The 24,147-nt window shown below is 34.2% G+C and overlaps 1 long non-coding RNA gene across 1 annotated transcript; it reads left to right on the top strand.

The window, feature by feature from the left end:
* The first annotated feature begins 1,413 nt into the window (after positions 1 to 1,413).
* On the top strand, positions 1,414 to 19,405 carry LOC116171610. The gene is made up of 3 exons (XR_004145477.1): positions 1,414 to 1,575; positions 4,265 to 4,320; positions 19,115 to 19,405. It is a non-coding gene; the product is annotated as an uncharacterized LOC116171610 (long non-coding RNA).
* Positions 19,406 to 24,147: the final 4,742 nt, after the last annotated feature.

Genomic DNA, 24,147 nt, shown 5'->3' on the forward strand with positions numbered 1-24,147 from the left:
AAGACATGTAAAGTTAGTAATCCAGGCAAAGAAATAAACATGGGAGGAATTTGGCAAGGAAAACCAAAAATCATTTTATACTGTGTTCAAAGCATTAAGGAAAGGCAGAAACCCAACTAATATCAGAAGACAGCCTGATTATGACAAGATGGAAACAATACTTTGGCCACTAAATCGGTAGGTAATATTCTACAAATAATTACAAATCAGACAATTATATTGCAAACGCAATAGAAAACAGATATCATTTACCTACCTGTACCAGTTGAATACTGAAAAACAACACGACATTTAGCTGTTGTTTTAAATTACGAAGTATTTTAGAGAAGAAATTAGATCAGGGACGGACAACGAAGTCTAGGTAACGAGTCAATGAAGGTCTAGGGGAAATAAGAATTTTAGACAAGGCTGATGCTGACACCGTCAGCATTGCTATATAAGCGCAATTAGATTAGAAAGCAAAGACGGGATATAGGCTGATTCCTGAATAGGAAGGTTTTCATTCAATTTGCCGTAAGCACAGTTCCACTTGTTTTATCAACTTTTCGCTGTTTTAATATGTCTGGGATAGAAAAATCATGGCATGTGAACAATATATGCTTGATATTATGCCGTGCATTTTACTCATTTATAATAATAGGGCGCACAATGTACATTGTACATGTAGGTAGGTATACGAAGCCAGTTTCATAATAAAATGCAATTTTCTATTTACCACGTACTTGACAATTTGCGGTTACGTTTACGAAACTACCAGTTATTATTTATACACGTGCGCTAAATGTGCGCGACTATTGCATACCAACATTACAGCAGAGTGTACACCCCTGACACTGAAAGGTGGTAGGTATTCACTTTCACACAAAAACTACACTTACCTGCACGTTTACCGTACGACCAAATAAATGCCAGTAAAAAATACTTGCATTGAGAATCTCTGGACTGATACAGTTTCCATGTGGTAGGTGACGATGATATACATACATTGAATTCCAACTGATAAATTTACATTTGTAGTTTGTAAAAGGCTTATTTGTATAAAATAGCTCCAGTAAAAACTTCATTATGTTTGATTAATAAATACCGGGACGTTATAAAATGTTAATTGAGCATTAAAATTATACTTCAAAGCAGTATCAACTATACAAATATATTCAAAATGTTGTCTACAGTAGTTAATAAAATTAATTTTACTTTTTAATTAAATGCTTAAATAAGTAGGTATATAAAACTTTATCATTTATAATGATTGCAAGTAAAAAAAACAACAGTATTATAGATGCATTTATTGATTAGACTGAAAAAATAAATACGAAACCCGCCTTCTTGCATAAGAATGCCAAGACAAATGGAAACTACTTAAATGATGTGATGGTTCCATTGATAAATTGACAGCTTCACTTTGGTGTATTCTTCTCTACGTAATAAGCAGCTGATGTTCGTTTGCTTTGTGAGTGATGTGTCCACTGCATGATTAGTGGTTTTTTAAATCCCAAATATATTAGATGAAATTTACCTGGGCATTGTTTGCTGTTTGACGAGTGGAGCGGCAGTAGCTGTTGCTATTTGCTGTGGGTAAGTCAAATTATTTAAAACTTTGTATAAATTACCTACGTTTATGTGGGCGTGTGGGCAGGTAAGACTACTTTTAGCTAATTTTAGCAGGTGCAGATAGTTTCATTTTTTATTTGCAAATTGAAATTCAGAAATATGAAAGCAAAACAGATTCATTCAAAATTTTGCTTAGTTTGATCCTTTGCGATGTAGCTACCTATTATTATAGGATCAGTGTATGATTAGGTACCTGCAATGCTTAATAAAATGTGGTACCAACGTGAATTATTTGCTAAACGTAGAGCTTTGGGCTCTAGGAATAGGTACTTCCCTAAATAAGTAAAGGAATTTTTTATTAAAATAAATTAGTTTTAATTTGAGATAAGATACATCTGAAGTTGAAGGATTGCGCCTGCCTTATTATCTGTTTTACGCTGTTTATCGCAACCTATTGATGCCTCCAGGTACTGCGGTAGGTATGTATGCCGACTCGAATGAGATAATAAATAAAATTGAATTGGGAATAATATACAATATAAATGGTAAACATTACCTATAGAACAATGTTTTAAATAAATCTGTGTATTTTTCAAATAGGTACCTCAAGGTTTCGGTTTTTGGGTAATTTTCATTTGTTTATGCACACAAATACAATCAAATTAGATTTTATTGAATGCCGTAGTTAAAGAGCTGAGGGTGTAGAGTGAAAAACTCATGTGGTTCTAATTGCCATCTGGCTATAGGTAATTATTCTGGCGATTGAAGTTACTTTGTGGATCTCGACGTTAGTTATTTGGACGGGTTCTGCGTCCTCTCCGAGAGCGACGATTATATAGTTTTACACTTACCTACGTGAGTACCTACAACCAATGCCGGATTTACGGCTAGGCCCACAAGGCCTGGGCCTAGGGGCCACAGTGTGTGAAGGGGCCCCAGTGTGTGAAGGGGCCCCAGTGTGTAACGGACCTTGATATAAATAAACCAGCAAACGGCTGGGCTTGTCTCATCAAAACAGTCGCCAATATTATCCAATCCTAGAGGTTTAAAGCGAAACATTGTCGATGAATGAAGTTATAGAGTTTTCTTTTTTGAATCTATACAAATACTTGTTGGAAAAAGGCTTTTTGGACATTTATCCAAACGTAGGAATTGCGCTCCGAATGCTGTTGTGCACATCCGCGTCAAACTGCTCAGCAGAACGATCGTTTTCCGCGCTAAAAAGAATAGACTTTTTAAGATCTAATATAGAAAAACACAGATTAAATTCACTGACTATGACGACGTCATCCGCTCTTTCGCAGAGAAGAAAGTTCGCCGTATGATTGTATAGATTTTAAGGAACTAGCTATGATGATTATTAGAGTAATTAAATTCTTTTTTAAAATATACATTTTGTACTGTGCCTTTAATTCCCTGAATTTCTAAAATGACTGCGGGATAAGGGCCAGGGGGCCCCCAAATTTCAAGTGCCTAGGGGCCCTGGGTCTTTAAGTCCGGCACTGCCTACAACCATTTTGAATACTAGGTTATCCTGTACCTTCTTCAAGTGTCTACTGTAACTTCGAACCATCGACAATCGTTGTTATATATAACGACTTCATTTAGTTCCTCTGTTTTTTAAGAGGTAAGTTAAATTTTACCTTATTGGAGGGATTATATGTTATTTCCTTTAGGGTTTTTTTCTTTCTTGAGGTAGGTACCATACCATTCAAGTTTTACGTCCAAAAGTAGGTACAAGTAGTAAATTGCCATACGAACTTTATATTCACCTTTACCTCCGAAGTAGCGCACAATTAATAGTAATAATAATATTTATTATACCGTTATTTGTGTGAGTACACTTTATTATTTATTATTATTATTTATTTATTATCCCTCTCTTAGTTTTGGGACCTCAACAGGCATGCGCCCAATTACAGAGTGACCCGCATAATGCTACTGTGCGATCAAAAATGAGTTGCTGTCGAGTCGCCTTTGAAATTTTTGTTTACATGGAAAATCGTATTCTTGAACTTCCAAAGGCGACTCGACAGCAACTCATTTTTGATCGCCCGTTATTTAGAGGTGCTCTGCAGAAGGTCTTAAGTTGGTCTATACTACTCCGGTATTTACCTTACGAATTAGGAAAACTGCAGGAAAACCTAATTCGGAGTAGCCGGTAGAATGCTCGGAACTGGTCTAAGGTAATTTACATCTCCGCCACAGAGAAAAATTCACCTCAACCCAGGTTCGAACACCCGACCTCCGGATTTATAACCCAACGCTCTTACCACTGAGCCATAAAGCCGGTTGAACTGACACTTACGGTCGCCATTAGAAAAATATTACAAACAAAATACAAAGGTACATTTAAAGACTAACTAAGAAAAGAAAATAATAGAGCATTACTTGGGAGAAATTTTTTGAGGCCAGAGTTTAGCACAGCAAGGGGCAAGGATCTTATACTATTAGGAAAGCTGTTGTAGAGTAGTTGAAATTGGTGCACTACACCATCCTGTGTTTTAGACAGCCTACAGTAGTTAGCACGAATGTTATATTAAGCCTAGTGTCGTGATCGTGTACGACTGTACGTTACGTTACAGGATTGAGAATCGTAAATGATACTGACGCGGGTTACAAATAGATCAAAGTCCTTCAGGCATTAATCAATTACCTAATTAGATCCCGAGCCATGTGGTTTGAGATTTCTGAGTTCTTCGATTTGTTCTAGGTTTTATCGACAGAAGGTTGGAATTGAGCTCACATCAACGTCCTGCATAACTCAAGGTAAGACCTGTTCTTATATTGTTACTTGTACATGGCGATTTCCGTGCGAATTTTTGCTCGAAATAGCATTTATCTTGTTGAGATTCAGTAAATCAATTTTTTCGATCATTATTGAATCAGGAGATTTATTCATTTGGGGAATTAATGGCGAGTTTTATTTGAAGGTTTAACGTAATCGTATTGAATTCATATTTTGTATTGTGAGGGGAAACTTAATTTACATTTACCTATTAGATTTATTTTGATTATCGTTGAAGAACTCTATATCAGTCTCTTCGTATTGGATTTCATTATTACTTCGTTGGTATCTTCCCAGTTTTATACAGGGCTCGTTATTTTAAATAAACTGGATGGCCCTCAATCTTATGCAAAGAGGTTTCGAAGATTTTATGCCCGAACAAATCAACCGCTGTAAAAGTTCACAAACCTTTTTACTTTACAACCAGTGGCGTACCGATTGGGAGACGAGTTGGAAGGTAAGTTACCTTATATAAGTTGTAATTTCACACAGTGCGTCGTACTTTTTTTTATACCAGCAATTAACAATGGATTTCGTCTATATTCGTGCTGCTAAATATAATTCTTGAAATAAGGTTCCTTTGGCGTTTGTCATTTTGACATTCATCGTAAGGGGAACTCCTACTTTTCAAAAATGGACAAAGAGAATGATAATGAAGAGAAAAATGTTATTACTGGTCCTTCTGAAATAATGCAAGCGGCAACAGAAGTCATCAGAAATTTCTTCTTACCCGAGAAATCAAAGTATTAGTATACAAGGGAGCTTATAATTTTTTCGAGAATATTTTCGATGAATGGCGAAAACACAACCGTGTAGGATCCTTTTCTGAGGACATTATGCTTGTGTCCTTTCAACAATTCTCGTATAGAAAAAGTATAGTATGTAACGCGTTTTATATAAACTTCTTTAGACTCGTGTCTAAAGTGTCGTTTATAAAACTTGATACATAATATACTTAGTACTATTAAAATAAACTTTTAGTGATATTTCAGTTTTCATTATTTTAGTTTAAACATAATAATAGTAAAATTTCGATTATCTCTAGTAGATTTATTTCAAATAAAAAACTAACATTAAGACTTAACCTTTACGTGCCTTGCCTATTTATTGGGGCGGCAAGTTTGTATTTATTTTAGCTTGCCTTTATTTTTGAGTGGGCGGGGTTTCAGCCAAGACTGCTCTACCAACCCAACCCACCATACATTTACAAATGTCCATGCCCGAAAACGGATTCGAACCAGGGACCCTTAGCATCACAGTTCAGCTTTAACTGAACTGCGCAACACGGGCCCGGCACCAATGACCGACGGTACGCCACTGTTTACAACCTTGAGCTAGCTGGCCGTTTCTGCGACGGATTTGAGTCAAAGCAGCTCCAGGTTAACCCACTGCTATAGCGTTCTCAGAATTAAAGCAATGAAAATGCTCTGGGAGATTGACGAGTTTTTTCCCTCATAAACAAAGAAATGCAAAATGCGAACATTCTGAAGGTTTTTCTTGTGACAAAAGGAATGAAGTTTAAAAGTCAAATTGAGCATTTTAGTAGTTGATATTTTGTTAGATTATATTATAGTAAGTATAGGGATCTGTTTTTAGGAGGTTAATTTGTTATATTTTCATTAAATGTAATCGTAATCGATTGTAATCAATTACATTTTCGAGATACCCATAATTAAATTTTTACATCGTCGGTAGATGGGTCTCGTTTAGACGTTCGTTCTGCTCTTTGAGTTTTGAGTGTTTTGACATACAAGAGATGTGTCTCGTCCTGACGTTCCACTTGCCCTTTATGAGTACCCTCTTCCGACACTTCGTTTTCAAGGAATTCACTTTGACTCCATCAATAGATACCTATGTCTCATCCAGACAATTCATCTTACCCTTGTGGGTATGTTCCTCCGACCAATCGTCGAGATATTCGCTCTTCAAGTTTTGACATCATCAATATAGAATTATTTCTACAATAAAAGAGACCTGTAATGAGAGGGGTCGGCTTCCAGGCTTTTATTACATATTTTTGAAGTGCACACATTTTATACTGCTATATCAAAACAAGTGTACCCTTTAATAATACGTAATGAAAACTAGTAGTTAGGTACCATTAAAAATGTATGCCCTCCTTGATCATGCCGCACCGACCGCAAATGTAAAGTACGTAGATTGGTCGCAAAGTTAACCAACCAACCATAATTGTTCATACCATAAAAAAACCTCTTACCAAAACTTGTTTGGTAGATATTATGCATCACCAAATCTACCAAATGACTCAAAATTAGATTTGCCACTGTTGCATATCATCTCAGTCATTGAAAATGTTAACGTTCAACGGAACTTGAGTGGTAGGTATACAGTCCAGCGTTCCTCAAAGTGAGCTCCGCGGAGCCCCAGTGTTCCGCGAAAGTTCCGGAAGAGCTCCTCCGCCATTGGTGCAAGCTAGCAACCTTCACACGTACATCACGCCGCACAGCCAATCGCACCGTCTAAAATTTAACCGGTCCCAGCAAGTCTCTGCTTGTTTTCTCAAAAAATTACCTGAAATGGACAGATGGCTACAAATTGAAGCATGAAAACAACAACGTATTTCTGAGGTAACGCCTGGGCCTTCTAACGCAGGTATTTCCTTTAAAAACATCCGCACTTGTGGGTGCTAAAAGTGGATATTCCATTTTTTCAAAAATGTCTCCGGGGGAGGATCCCCCCCCCCTAGTCATTGGGGTTACGTGACCCCCCCATACTCCCTTGTCGAATACGCTTCGCCCAGCAAGGACACCCTTGTAGGGGCCCTGTGGGCTCCACCATCTTAGATTCCACTTTCTAAGGGCTCCCCTGTTTAATAAAGTTTGAGAAACGCTGGTATACACCATAGTTACATTTTCAGTGTGCTCTGGAATCAACACTTCCAGATTGAATAGCGGAGGGCTGAAAGCATACCTAACAGGTTTAAAAGCTACTAAGAATGTTGATATAACAAGTCGCGTGTTGCTGTTCTAGAGTTGAAAGTAATACTTATGGGGCAGCTTGTAAAAATGTATTTGAAGTAGAAAACCCACCTTCAGTATCAAATAGAAAACTCGAAAATGAAAGATTGTCTCAATGGGTATAGAAAAAACCGTCGTTCAATATGCTTTATCGACAATGAGATAAAATAATCGGAAATTTCTCTGAAATAATTAACAATCAAAAATTAAATTAAGGAATCAATGTGTCTTAAAACGAAGCTTGATGGAAAAATTATGGAACTCCTGCAATCCATGCCCGTACAAATTGTGCGACTGCCTACTCCTGTTACTTCTGACTAGAGAATTCATACATAAGAGTGCAATTCCATTTAGCTTTTTATTTTTTTTTTTATTATACCTACCATGCATTTAGCTTTATTTTTGTTGCAGTTTTTTTTCCTGAAGTATGTTTACGATTTATTAGCATTTGGTATTCCAAAAAATGTATGTGACGTGTATACCATTTTTTTGCGTGTGAAGTAATGATGGATTCTTTTTGTGACTAAAATTTTATGTGATTGTGATAAAAATGTAAATTCCCTTTTATCTTAATTTGTAGAAATAATTAACAGCGTATAGCGATTGCATTAACATTAAATTAAAAAAATTGAGTTAAGTGCTCACTTAATCATATTTGTTAACAATCATGAGAGTCTGCATAGTAGGTATTTTTTTAAGTTTATTGGCACGACCGCCTGGTGCCTACGTTTCTATAAGCCAAAAATTGTGATTTTAAAAGGTTTTGACCTAAAATCACCAGGTTGGGGTTTCAAGTTGTTAATTTCTGTAACGCACTGAGAAGAAGTGGGCAGATGAGCATTTATGCACTTCTAAAATGTAATTATTTTTTATATTGTGAGTGCAAACCAGTCAAGGATATTGAGGATTTACCGCAAGCCCATGACATGTCGTTTGAGGAAAGATTAAACAAGACAGTTTTACAACAACTTCTAATACCGTAATTGAATTACCATGTTTTTGTCAGCTATAAATTCCGTTATAAATGAAGTAATTACAAAAAAATGTTCAATCGCGATAATTCTGTATTGAAAAACTGCTAAAACCTGATGCATGGCGCGCTTTCCCGTGCAAAAAATTGGAACAGTACCTGTATATTTCGTTACCATTTTGAAAGACGCAAGATTTAAATCGACTGGTTTTAGAAACACATAACTCATCGTATATAAGAACACAATATTGTTGGTGTATTGAATACTATACGGAGGTTGGGTCGAGATGGAATTGAGATCGGTAGCCGCGATTGAAGTTGCGATAGCCACCACCGGCAGTGCCGCTACTGCATTGTGTTTCTTACATATCTTACAATGGAATAAACAATCTCTGGCTACCGACTAGTTTCGTACGGTCATTGTGCAGGACGTATATTGTATATACACAGCCTCCATACCAAATACAGATTACAAACTAACAAAATCGCCTTGTTGATCGGAACACCTATCGCGTTATCCTTTATAAATTGTAAGGAGCGCCAAAATTTTTAAATTCGATGCCTGTTACGCTTGATTTAGCTTTTAGCAAAAAGGTTACTTAATATTATGACCGGAAGCTGCATGTAGCTTTCCAACACCTACCACATCGTCAACTTCGTTGACAATTACTACTAATGCGCTTCCAATTCGTTAGTGAAAGTTGGTCTGGGTGAAAATCACAAGTCATTAACCAGAAAGAATTTTTGGAATTAAAATACCGAAAAGCATACATCGAAACCAACAAATTTCTCTAATTCTTCTCTCGGAAGATTCAAAACATTCCATTTGAATACTTGGGCCCGAAAGTTTCAATTCGTACATCAATTTGATGTCATTCTGTACAAAATATATTTCTGACCTCAAGTTGTGTAAGACAAATAAAAGGATCGTTTGAGATGTACCCAATGTAAATAGAAGAAAGCTATTATCGTGTAGAATTACGTCATTGTCAATACATTAACTTCGCTAATTCTGTCCAGCACTTAATCTTTGAAGCATGTGCGATGGATGGTATTATTGTGGTTCGATTACGAAATTAAGAATATGATTTAGCCCAAAATGAGGAAGAAGAGGGTCTTTGCACTTATCTTAACTGTACTGAAGATAAAAAGGATAAATTAATTCATAAAATCAATGTCAGTTTCATTCGTCTTCCTAAACGTCTCAGTAATAAATCTCCAGTAAAAGCAGGATCGGAGCTGGAAGTGATTTCCAGAAAGTAGAAAATCGTCTTGAAGCATATTTAGTTTGGTGTACAGATTTTGAGTAGGGACAACTTTTAGCAGTAATGAAAATTGGCCATTGGCACGACTGATCCTTAACAATTAAAGCCGATCGTAGCACAATCATCGCAATTTTCTTGCATCAGACGAGGAAGTGGTATAGTCTGATGATCCAATTCCGTCTCCACATCTCCCTTTTCACAAGTTCGCTGGTAAAGGGTTCCTTCGTTACTGGAAGAAGGAAGTACTTAACTTTTCCAATGCTAACTGATAAGGTTGAGGTCTCTCCACTACCACGCTTGCGCCAGGTGGTGTATACTCCTCACCGAGTATTTCCATGTTGCAAAGGTGATTGGAGAGAGAAAGATCAGGTTCACATCACGGATGGGTAGGCACCTTTGGAGTACACAGCTACTAACAAGTGCTCTTCAAGAATGGTCACGCCATCTTGTGTTTCGTTCACATAAAGCAATCTGTTGCTTCCTCAATGAAGAAATAATTGCCATTCTTCAATCATCCAATTATGAATTGATTCGATTTTGGAACTGGATGGGGGGGGGGGTTAATTGAGGCAGAATTTAATGCTCATTAATTGTTGCAGTTAAAATATAGCGGTTTCTAAATTACAAGTGAAAATCTGAAAAACGTCAGAATACGTAAAGGTTTTTCGGCTACCAAAAATTATACCTCGCCGTCTGAAGGGGCAACACTTAATAAAAATTTTAGGTTTTTCGGAAATTACTTCCTCTTTCTCTCTAATTTTCTTGGACGTGTCAATGTAATGTGAGGTTTAGAGACAAATAGTGAAACAGAGATTATGACGTGACAAAGTGTAGTAATTTTTACACAATAATAAAAAAAAGGCGAACGATTGCATCAGTACGTTGCTTACCTGTACTATCACTAATCTGCTCCATGACTATAATACTTACTTGGTGACTCTGGCTCGAATCCTCTTCAAAATAATTTACTGCGCTCTGCGGCTCCTTGTGAGTTACATCTGCTACGAACATGATATTTTGTATCATATTTTGGATTCACGTCTTTGTGGTCGATTGTCTATAGACAAGCTTAAAGCAAGGCTCTGACGGACAAAGTGGAATAGTAGGGTTTTATCTATCTTGTTCTGGGCCCTCAACAGGTTTGCGCCCAATTACAGAGTGACCCGCATAATGCTCTTTAGAGGTGTCCCTGCAGAAGGTCTTAAGTTGTTCTATACTACTCCGGTATTTACCTTACGAATTAGGAAAACTACAGGAAAACCTAATTCGGAGTAGCCGGCAGAATGCTCGAAACTGATCTAAGGAAATTCCCATCTCTGCCACAGATGAAAAATTCTAACCTTCTAACTTCGAACACCCAACCTCCTATTTACTATCGTTGGCCAAAGTGAAAGAATTAAATTAAAATTGAGGGAAACATCTCTATTACGTCATCACTTAATGTGCTGGGTTCTCGAATAAATGAAAAAAAAACATCAAAACAACAATAAAAATCAAGTAAACTATAATTATTGATAAATTGTACAACATTGTGGGTAGGCTCATGCAGATCTTGTATACTGTTAGCAAGTGTATGCATTTGTATGAATGTTGAGCTTAAAGCAGAGAAGTGCTACGTGGCCGGCAGTTGCTGTCAATATTTGTATGGATAGACACGAACTCGAACTAAATTCGACTCGGCACGAAAGATTGACTCGAAAAGGAGCCGAACTCAATTTATTTCATTCGATCCGACGAAATCTGTGTCTTTTTCGTTTCGAGTTTTCTCGCTTATTGAGCCGCTGACCGAATTTATTCTGAATTTAAATATTAGTGATGCCTATGTGTGCAATTTCATATATTTACCGTATAAAATGTGATTAAGTCTCTACTTATGTTTCTCAAACGGTGGGTTGTTTAGACTTTAGAGCGATGCCGAGTCGGCGGCCGATAGTATTACAGCAGCACGATGCAACGGCCAAGAAGTGGGGATAGTACTCGTGGAAGTATCACGTCGAAAAATTCCTTGTACCTACTCCTGTATTCTAGGTTTTTTGTAGCTTGAAAAATTCTGCGTCTGCTCATGTCCCCATTTATTATTTTTCATCCGAAAAATAAATGAATTAGAATTCAGTATCTGTGTAAGAATTTAATTTTTGTTTCAATAATTAGATTTACAATTTCCTTAATTTTCTCCGATTTCCTACAACAAAAAATTACAAATGGGCACATTAACAAACTCAGAACTTTACAATCTACGAAAAATTTATTTACAACATTGCTGCAGCATTTTACATGTAAAATAATTAGGAGAGAAAATGCTTCAATATAAAGAAATTACCATTGAAATCCGTATGGTATGTAAACCAATTCTATGCGCTGTATAATGTTTTGTTTATATTTAGTCAACTTATTAAAATTAGTTGCTGATTAAAGTTTGTCCATTTTCAATCTTCAATTATAAATTCCATTATTTTAAATCCGACTTAACTCGGCTCGGCTTGAAAGCAAACCGAGTTTCGCGAGCTGAATTTATTTTCTTAGAACCAAGCTGGACATCTATAATTTCGAGCCAATTTCATCCCTAAATATTGGGACTAAATTAAAACTTCTATGTCGCCAAACCGGTTTTTTCAATTTATTTGGAAAAAGCAGGGCTTTGGAAAATGCAGGACTTTTTCGCGAAAAATGAAAAAAAAATGATCGATTATAATATAGTACACATACTGTATAATATTCTATAAAATGATTTCCAGATATATTTTTATTGGAAGTTTTTTTAATGTTGCGCGGACTTCTTTTTCTAGGTGCTATTTCTTTGTATTCTATGCTGATTAATTTCCCCTTTCAAAGTTTCTCGTAGCTCTACACAAACGTGGCCAAGTTATGACCAAAAAACCGAAAAATGTCATTTTAGTGTTTTAGCGTTCATCTATTAAAAAAATTGTTTTAACAAACTTTTAGTGAATTTTATCAGCTTTCTGATGGTACTAAAATTTTTATGACTAGTGGTTTCGAGTAAATCACATCAATTTTCTGATTTTTTATGGTCGCCATATTGGATTTTCCGTCAACAGAGACAAACATTACGAAATCGGCGATACCAAATATACTTAGTATTTTATTTGTAAATTAAACTTGAATTTTTGCGTTGAAGTTTACAATGTATTTCTCATGGCAATGCTTCCATGTTCGTGTTGATGGTTCCTATGCAAGACAATAAACAAAAAATGTTAAATAATTTCAAGCAAGCTATGGAATTATTGCCATAAGAAACACAATGTAAACTTCAACGCAAAAGTTCAAAGTTAATTCCCAATACAAAGTGTTTAGTATCAATGGTTTTATAATTGTTTTCTCTATCGAATGAAGTAAAAATCCAATATGGCCTCCGTATGAAAGTTGATGTAATCTCGACATACACAAGTCATAAAACCTTTATTTGAGCACCATCAGAAAGCCGAGAAAAAAGTGTTTGTTAAAATCATAATTTTTTAAATCTTTGAATATAAATCAATTGCGCATTCTCTAAAAGTAAATTTTCCGGTTTTTTGGTCATAACTTGGCTATTTGTCTATTTATTATTAGATTTTATTAGATTAAATCAACATAAAATTCTGCATAACTTTGCTTGATTAGAACCTTTGAAAGGAAAAATTAATCAGCATAAAATTCTGCGTAATTTTTCCAATTTGGGCAACTTTATATCCTATTTTCTCCTTATTTATTTTATTATACCTAATACAAAACCTTATATCTCTCATGGTTTACAACATTCCCATATACATAGTAAAAATTTAAAAACACACCCCGTATAGAAGGTTTATGGTCAATATTTTATAAAAAAACTGAAATGGATATGTTTCACACTCACTCTATTTGCTTTTACTAAATTTAAATAAATCTCTAGATTTGTCGAGAAACGACTAAAATTACCGATCTCAAACAAATTTTTTGTTTGCATATTTTCATAAGTCGCCGGACAAATAAAACAATATATTTTGTGTTTATTACTAATACTATTACCTACTAATAATTCATTTATAGTCTAAAGTTTGCTCCGGGTTGAACTCGTATTTGAATGGATAACAACTCGAAAACTTCTTAATAAAAAATGTGGATTACTATTGAAAAAAAACAGTTGCATGACGTCAGTGCGCAAAAGCCCATAAAAATATAAATACTTGAAATAAGATTGTATGACGTCACGTCACGTCAGATAAAAAAATTGTTTTTGACCATCTTATATGCCTAATGTGCATTTGCATTTCTTAAATTTTGCCATATTTTTTTGTTTGTTATATTAAAACCTGGCGCAATTTTTGTAGGTTGTACACAGAAAAATAAGGTCTTTAGAATAACTATATATAAATTTTGAAAAAAAATACCATGACGTTGCAGGTCTCACTAATAGGTAAGTATGAGGAAGTTGGTTTTGTGTTCGGTTTCTAGATAGACCGCGGAAAAATTTAGATGGATGCCGTAAAAAAAACTTTAAATTGGGCACTTATACGTTAACTGAAGTTAAAGAAAGTATAGTAAGGAGTTCCTCAACGAAATTGGCTCCTAAATGAAGATTTTGAAACCACCTAGAGACCTAAAAGAAAGTTTTTGGCCGCCATTACTTACACATTGTGTAACCAAAGTAAAAAAAATAGGTAGGTATATAGGTACCTACCTACTCATAGCACGCGCAGGTAGACATGTAGAGCACAGACCAGACCATTGCTGATTTTCCCTTTCCGCCCTAAAAACGGCAAACGGCATTCCGACCGGCACATCTGGATGATTAAAACGCGTTTGTTTCAAATTTTGTATTTTCCTAGTATGATTTACCATTTAGATATTTTGAAACACTGCACACATTCGGATTTGCGTAGAACCCACGTTCGATTTTTTTTATAACCTAAATTTAATTTACCTTTTGCAACACTTTCCGTTTACATGAAATGTTGGGTCAATGGGTGTGCACCGTATTCGGTGTCCACCGTCAATAACGGAAACGAGACATTGTAGTTTTTTGAAAGAACAACTTTTATATGATAGAGAATTAATTGCAAAATAAAATATTCTACAGTAGAAGGAAAGTCGCTAACAAATTGCTTTCAAAATGTGATGCGATGCGTCCTCTTGCTTCATTTCCGTGACATAAAAATTCCCTACTTTCCAATACCCACAAGTTTTTTTTCGGAAAAAATGTGATATTTAAGATAAGATAATAAAACTTAAAAATATCTTACATAAGGACAAATTTCAAAACTGTCACTTGGAATGCGAAATTGCTAATTTATTGGTAATAAATCTATTACGAATTTCCTTTCGTTAATTAGAAAAAAAACTGCACTTATAGCGAAAACGATTGGAATTGTATATAGGTTTATATTGAAAATCCGTGCCTAGATTTAAATTATCTCAAAAAACAAATCATTCTGGTTAAATCCTTGGATCGTAATTAGTAAATTGTTGAATGTCACCGACACGTCTCATGCGCCTAATCAACAGAAGGATGAAACAGTTACAGCATTATAGATTGAGATTTCCCTCTCGTTTGTTCAAAACACAATTAAAGCACCACCACTACCACCCTCTTATTATTCTACATACAAATAATAAATTATGAAACTAACTAAGTCACCCTTAACTTTATAACAATATAATAGCGGTAGCATGCTGCGTTCTACCAATATATAAAGTCTGTATCTGTAACTGGTAAACGCGATGAGGTATTCTAATTGATTGCTATTACCCATGCGTGAGTGACGCTGAAATTACATCGTGTTAAACAAGGGCGGCATCATTTACCAATCCTTCCATGCGTTTAACTGTAATAGGCCATTAGAAATATATTATATGTTTAATAGGTGATTTTTCAGTCGACTCGTTAAGAATCCTTCAACTAACACAACAGCGGCGGATTTAACTTGTTTTCTTATAATGCAGTTATCTAATTTACTAACATTAAAGTGTGGAATTTACGCGAAGAAATAAATTTTATTCAAACCAGCTGTTTTATGTAGGTATCTAATGTTTACAATGTATCAATACCAATTGTGAGGCTGTTAGTTTTTATACCGGACAGTTTATTCGTTTATAACCGTTAAATGTAATGCTGATACTATCATCTTCTTGCATAAGATCTTTGATGATTATGGCCATGATGAAATTTGTAATCATTTCAAGCTCAGTACATGCATTAATAAAACCAAATTTTCTACTTTCTGCCCAGTTCAAAAGGTTTAGGTACATATTTCAAAACGCAGATTGCACATAATACAGGTACCTAAGTATATGGGAAACGTCATAAATCTTCATACGTTTTCCTTGCAGCTAGTTACTTCTACATTACGATTTCGCAATATGTAGGTACTCAGCAGTTAAAAACATATTGATTTGAATACCTTTGCTAATTAACTTTTACTTTACCTGGAATAGTGCAATTTGTCAAGAGGTAGGTATAATGCAAGAAAATCATATTTCGTATATTTAAGATAACTATTTGTGCAAAAATGGAAGCTATAGCAATAGATCTGAAGATAAATTTGCTTTCTGCTAGTTGCAAACTTATCGAATTTGCGATAAACACTAAAACAAGTGTTCGGTTCGCGTTCGCGTTCAAAAAATAATCATGCTTTTACAGAACCCGGTGCTATCCGCCTTAATCGACTAATGTGAAATGTCCATCTAATTAAGGGTAATTTACAATTTAAATTATACTCTGTTAGTTAGCCTTCTTTAGTTACTTTTGCAACTCAGTAATATGGGTATCAGACTGTGAGACAACACAAGCTTGGACCCCAAATGTCGTTTGCTTTTGGTGGAAAGAAAGTTAATAACCAATGAAAATGATTAATACCCGTCATTAACAATTTGCCATCTAGGCATAAAAATTACTAAGTAGTTACTAGAAGGGGGGATTACTTTTCGAGAGTTTAGATTAATTCACGTTTGCATGTTCTGAGAAGCAAGGTCCTTAGAAAAATATTCTTGATTTTAGCGTTAAATTAAAAGCGGACAATTCGGTCCCAAAATAAAAAATAAATTTGCGAGTTCGTTAGCCACAGCGGACAATTTGTCCTCATTCGAGTTAATTTGAGCTTTTTCCCGAAGAACAAAAAATTGTGCAGTATTCTGGTGTGGATTTCGCAGTTGTTTAAATAAACAATGTTGTAAGCATAAAAAAATTAATACCATTGTTACAAGCAGATCTTTACGGCAAGTTATTGATGTGAAATAAAAAAACTTTAGGGAAAAAAGGTTTACGCCGGTTACGCGAAATAACTGAAAGTTGGAAATCGCACAAGTGGAAATTTACACTCGCAAATAAAGACTCCTTCCATAAAAAAAACCGTAATCAGCCAACGAAAGTGTAGACAACAATAATTTATGCGCAGTCGCTTGTAGAACAGTCAAATAAACCGAGAACAACGTATTAAAATCTAATTAATACAGTAAAAATTGCGACACGAACTATCAAAATTGAATTAAACAAAGTAAACTAAGTAACCTGCTATAAAATTACATATTGGAGTTCGCCGATTGGAGAGTTTTCTCTTTTAACCAACAACCTAAATTATACAGACTATTTGCTGTATCAGTGGTCTTGTCTTTGGGACCAAACCAATTTTTTTAATTATTTAGGAGTCAAAAAGTACTACTACATATAATTGTGACTATATAATACCACACCCTTGCGGTCAGAAAGCGTAAAAAGGGTACCTTTTAACTCAATAGAAACAATGGCAATACATTTCAAATCTACGACACCAACTGAAAACTTGGTAACTTTATACCTGTATGAGAATTCCATTTTTTAACATTGGAAATGTTTATGGTTTCGTATAGGTACGAGTATGTGGTATATGGGTACAAAGTCACAGGTTTTCTTTCAACTTTCAAGCAGAAAAGGCAACGGTGTCACATCATGTGACGATTATACCGTACTCTACCGTGATCGGTAGATGACGAAAAATACTATCGATACAGTACTTACTTAAAGAGTACTCAATTATTTTGTTAATTCCAATCTAAAATTCTCGCACATCTCCTTTGACAGTATTACGAGCATGTTACAAGGCTTATTATTCAGAAGGCAAAAATGTTCGCTAAAGATAAATCTTAGAGAATAAGTTGAAATCAGTAGTTTTCCTCAGTTGCATCAGTCTCCATGAACGGTACAATGAAATAATCTCTTATAATAATAATTAAAAAAACGGAAAACAACAGGCATAGGGAATGTGACAATTGATCGATGTATAGAATTTTGTCGGACATTTGACAGTGCAACAAAATGAAGCATGTTTATTTTGCCAAAGAAGTTATTAAAATTGACCATCAGTTTTAAAACACCTTGTAGAAGAATAATCAAAATCTAAGTCATTATCGTCTAGCATCAAGCCAATATTGTTGATTTTGGAAGACGTTTTGAAATTTAAATCAACGGAGTCATATGTACAGAGCTGAAAAGAAAAGCAGTAAAACGTCAAAAATTGTGAAAAATGTTGAATAACTTGAAAACCGTTGATGTTGTATATAGCGAAATGTGTTACCAAACGACGTAGATTTTTATGTAGATTTCTAAAACTCAATTAAACATAGGGTGTTCTATTTAAAATAAATAAGTTGCTAAACGATCATAAAAACATTTTCTTTCTATAGATCGTGAAAAAGTATGTTGACATGCTAATTTTCAGATTTAAACTTTCAATGAGAGCTGGAATACTTTTAGGTAACAGCGAGGGTAACAGTTTGCGTGAATCAGCCTGTATAACTAAGTTTGGAAATTTCGCACATTTTAAAACTATCTAAGGTCTTTTCCCTGTACAAAAATGTATTTTTATCTCCAGTTTTAAAACCAAAATTATGTTCTAAATTATTGAATTGCGTTACAAAGATGTCAATATACCGTGTGTTAAATTATAATTTTTACAAGGAATTCGCCAAATATCATATTCTTGTTTTAATGTAGGTACATAATTTATAATTTTGTATGTAATAATTATCTAGTAAAACAGTAAAAGATGTTATGTTAAATTTTGAAAGCGTTTTGTAAATAACAGATTTTGAATAGTTATATATTTAAATTTTATTTTAATTCTATTTGGTTTGGAAATTTATATTATGCTTTTACCTCTTTTTTTTTAATTCTCAGGATTCATAGTAGATGCTGCAATAATTTCTATAGGTAGGTACATCTTTCAGAAGTGCTTGTTGCAATAACATGGGTTTTCGAAAAAAAAATGGACTAAACAATACCTATGGTGCAAGAAAATATTTAAGTATTATTATAAATAAATTCGGTTAATTTTCGCTAGATGGCTGTAATTTTCAGATGCGTTGACTTTGACATCTTATTTTTTTAATTTAAAGTTTATTTATCTGTCAACAGTATTCAATGAAAAATTTATTTTTGTGCGAGAAAATATTTTTGAAAGGGAGCATTTGCGAACAGTCTTATTACACTACTTCTTTCTGAAGAAAATTGCTGCTGCAGCTCACCGAATTCTTGCAGAGGCTTGTGACACGATTCTGCTCTATCTCATACATTGGCTTCGTCTGTTTAAAGAATGAAATTTTGATGTTGCAGACACTGAGCGTGAGGGAGCACCGAGAAAGTTTGAAGACTCCGAACTGCAGGTATTGCTTGATGAAGATTCGAACCAAACGAACGAACAATTCGCAAGCAGGTTAAAAGTTACTGTACCAACCATTTTCAATAGTCTTGGGACAGATCCGCAAGCTTGGAAAATTGGTTTCCTACACGTTGAACTATAAGAGAGACATGGAACGACGAACAATCACTTGTGAAGTCCTTCTGCAAAGGCAACAAACAAAGGGACTCGGGGTTCGTATAGTCAGTGGAGATAAGCTGGATGAACTTTGGATACGTATTATATCATACGTTGCGATTGATATTAAATCTGCACTAAATAACGCCAATAAAATTTATGCACCCAACCTTTATTTTTTGGAGAAATAATCTTAAAGCTTGACTTTTTTCTTAAGATAACGTTGTAGGATCGAACAAATCCAAATTAGAGGTTTTTAGACAGCAATTATATCAAACATTCTACCTAAACAATATCATCCCTTAACTAACGCCAATAAAATTTATACCTAGGCTTTATTTTTTAGAAATAAATTTCAAACCGAATTAGGGGTGTTTGTATACCTACTGTAGGCATCAAATAATGCTACTGACGTTAAATCTTCATATATATACTCAAGTTTGAAAATTGTTTAAAAAACAAATTTAAAAGACACAAGCGAATTATTGTAGCTATACCTATAGCAATATAAAGTATAGGTAGATATGATGTTATTTTTGCAAAAATCAAAAAATAACGTTTACATCCTTGCGTCGCTTTTTTATACTAAACAAATATGTGCCATTGTTAGTCACCCATTGTATAATGGTATTTACTAATCTACTGATCGTAAACCGTTTTTTATTTTGTTGTTTGTTTCTATTATCTTTTGCTTGCAATTATGTTATAATCACATATCACAATCACAAATAATAGTGAAATCTAAAACACTAGCTCTTACAGCAAAAAAATGGGCGATTATAGAGCGTAGGAGTAGGTATAGGTAGTGCAAGTATTTGGTAAGTATGCACTATGCAAATTTTCTCAATATCAAACAGATAGGTAGGTATAGGTAAGTATTCTATAGCTACTTGACAATCGCCTATTATTTTTAAATTCTTATAGAAATATTTTTCTTTTCATTGCTATAAAATTTTATATTCCAACTGTTTTCTGTAGGTTTCTCATATTTTTGGCCCCAATATTTCTTTGCCAAGTCCCACACAAATTTACAAAAGTGACACGGCCTAAAACAATTTACGGTGAAAAAAATCGAAAATAACAATAGGTTCCGCACAATTTTCTAGCACAAACAAGAAAAAATTTGAATAGAATGTTTTTTTTTTGTAGGTAAATAACGGTTCTATATAAAAGCGTCTTAACTTTTAACTTTAAATTTCCATTAATGTTATATTGCAGAATGCTTTTAGTAATTCAACGTCTACCGCAAGATACCAACAATGGGAACGAAAAATCGCTTGTTTAGAGATTGAATGTGAAGAAACATTGAATAGTAGGCTGGTTCTTCTTTGTTGACTGTTGAATGAATCAACAACTCGCGCAGGCATATTATTATCATTCACGTCCAATATAAATATTGCTAAATATCCACAATACAGTAGCGGCCATTGTGAAATGTGTTCTATTCAAGCTTCTTCTACATTAAGGGGTTAAATAGGTCGTTTTCCATTTCATTTTATTTTCATATTCAGATGTAACAAACGTCAAATAACGCCCGCGTTTGATTCTACACACAAAGCAGTCGCATGTAGGTTTAATATCTGTAATGCTAATTCGGTTTTAATATTTACATTATATGCATATGTAAACGAAGTCGCCGCAGTGATACGCGCCCGTTATACCTTTAAATTTAACATTTTTATTTAGTGAATGCTTTGACAATAAAAGGGGAACGCGCATTTTTGAAAGTTTGAGTTATTTAATTAAAAAAATTGGCCATACATTCGATAAATCTCAAGTTCGCGTTTTCTATTAGAAATCTCGGCGCGCTATTACTTTTTTTATGCTTTCTAACATGTTTATAGGCAAAGTTCCTATTCAGATTTTACCTCTTCGAAAAAGAAAAATTTCAATTTTCGATGAAATTACAAAAAATTTATTATTATCAAAGTTAAGTTGGTAATTTAATTTCTATACCTTCCAGCGAGGTTTTATTGATATGTCAACTTAAAATTTGCCATTAACATACATTAAAATTCACAACATTATGATGGTTTATTGGTTACTTTAATCTTGAAATTCTTATACAATTTTCGATAGATATCTAAATCAATTTCTTTGGGAAACCACATTTAAGTCAATCCGTACATTTCTTTTGTATACCTAGGGATAGGTAAGTATTTCAACCTGTGAATATTATGCACTGTACCTATAACGGAAATTATTTAAGGTCGGCTTCGTAGGTGGTAATCGAGGATATCAACAAACGAAAATATAAGGTAGCCTTGATTTCATTTTTTAGTTCAAAATTAAAATAAAATATCAATCCTAGTCGTATAGAACTAAATACCTGCGACAAATATACTAATTACCAATACGCTAATGAATTATTTATTTATAAGCTGTTGTATTTAAATCATGATATGCATTAGCATTTTTGCTGGGCAACTCTTACTTTTTTTACATTTCATGATGACAGCAGAAATTCAATGTACCTAGGTACAATACTTACATCCACAGCACATCCATGGATCAAGAAAAACGTTCCGCACACAAAAAATGGCATTTAGTTTTAATTTACAAAAATCATTCTCAATATATTTTGGGACTGTCAGTCTCAGGGAAAACTTGCGTGATTTATTATCTTGGTTATATTGTCAGCATACACGAGCCTTCAAAAATGTAAATGATTTCAAAATGGGAGCGGTTGCTTGGTATGTTGTCTTTAAAAAGTTTCTTAGAAACACATCTGAATATTAGGTACAATAATTATTGTTTTCCATAAATTCCATAGAATTATGCCAAGATCGGAAGCCAGGTATGAAATTTGAAAATTACAACAGGAATCATGGGGATAACGCACTGGGTTTATTTTCCCTACTTTTCCCACAGGGTTAATTCTTCAGTTTTTCAGTTCAACAGACATAATAAATCAAATTTCGGCCCTTCAGCATAAATGTGATTGTAGGTATCTATAACGGTATGTTTCATCTAAACCAAATTTTTTTTACTTTTTTGTTTGGAAAAATCCAGAGCCGGTTTTTTATTTTTATTTTTTATTTAATTAATTAATTTTATATATTTTTCAAAACCCACAGAACTCAAATTTTTTTCTAATACTAATTTCCATTTTTAATTGTAAACTTAACGGCTTTTTTCTTAAATCTATATGGAGAGAATTAAATTGTATAATTTTATTAGAACCTTTAACAAATATACCTATAATAAACACATCTAATTAAGCTAATTGAAATGTTAATTGGCTAGTTAAGCATTTTTAGCGAAAGAGGATAACTGGTAATTAGGATCATAGCGGCCAAAACAATTTATTTTTATCTTAGAAATATGTCCCTTCAGTTTGAGTTGTCGATTTAATTTCTTTTTTGTAATGGATATATTCAGCTCTGTGATACTATAGGTATCAGAAACGTCAAACGTGCAACCTTAAAAAACGTTATTTAGTGGGTACCTATGGACAAAATAACGTTTTCTACAGATGACATTCACGTTAAGTTTAACGTTAGTGATAGGTACATCACACGTGTGAATGCCACAATCTGAAGATAACGCGTGGTGGACAATTTCTTTAGTTTAAATTATCCTGAGTCAATTTTTGATTAGAAATATCACAAGCAGTCAGAAAGCTATGTTTATTTTGCTAATCGAACTCGAACCGTAAAGCTTTGCTGGAGGTCTCAATTTTCAAATCTATGAACACCAGTCTCCGCTTCAGGGCTTAGGTAAGTTAAGAGCTTTTGAATTTATATGAAAATTGGTTTTACACTTGATCTATCTTAATGAATAATAAATTTCGCTCTATTTACAATTATGGTTAGGGTAACGTTACGCTCGAACAGGCACGTGGGTCGATTGCCATCTAACGTTTTCAATTTGAACTAATCAATTTTTTTAGGAATTATTTCAATTTTAGGCACACGGAGGACTACGCACCTGTTTATCAGGAAGTCCTTTACTATAACTGGTTCAAATCCGGTCTGGCAACACCTTAAAATTACCTCATTAATATTAAATATTGGTATAATAAACTTTAATTTTGTGCTACTACAAACTTTTCGCATAATCACATATTGTTATGATTATTGAAGCGACATGCTTTGATTTGTCGCTTTAATACAGTTATTAAATCTTATGAGGGCATTTTATTCATTATAAGGGTACGTGAACAAATTTTTTTACTTAGTTACAGCTCAATAAACGACCATATGGGTAGACTAATTCGTTCAATATATGCAGCATTGATTATGGGTTACGATAATTGATACTTTTCTCTCTTTTTTAATTAACACGATGTGATTTAACGTAAACATAAACCCCCATAAACATTTCCCTAACAGTTTTTACCTCTACGGCTGTAAACGAGCAGGTAGGTTTCTTATATTTCTAGATTTTAAAAGAATTCGACGTAGGTGAACAGATTGCGTTCGATCGAGCAGAGCCAGTTAAGGCTGCCCGGGGCCCATACAGCGTCGGGCTGCGAACACACCTCGGTAATACTGGAGACTACAAAAAAAAAACACCAAAAGCATTTCCTAGAAGGTTAAACGTGTGATGTTTCGTTTGTTTTTTTAACCTACAGTTTTAAAATGATTGGCCTTTATTATTACTTCTTTCCAACCCTGACTTACGACTTATAGCCGGGAGTTGTTTCTCAAATTTAACATTACGCGTTTATTTATATTTGCCAAACAACTAGGTATATAACAGTTTGCCCCCGCATGTAAATTACTAAACAAATTTTGGCGGCATTACTTATATTCACTGGACGCTGTAATATTAATCTACCCTGACAGTTTTCGTTAAACCTAACGTATCGCGTTGAGCTTAAAATTTT

Source organism: Photinus pyralis, unplaced genomic scaffold (assembly GCF_008802855.1).
Source record: "Photinus pyralis isolate 1611_PpyrPB1 unplaced genomic scaffold, Ppyr1.3 Ppyr1.4_LG5, whole genome shotgun sequence".
NCBI classification, from domain to species: domain Eukaryota; kingdom Metazoa; phylum Arthropoda; class Insecta; order Coleoptera; family Lampyridae; genus Photinus; species Photinus pyralis.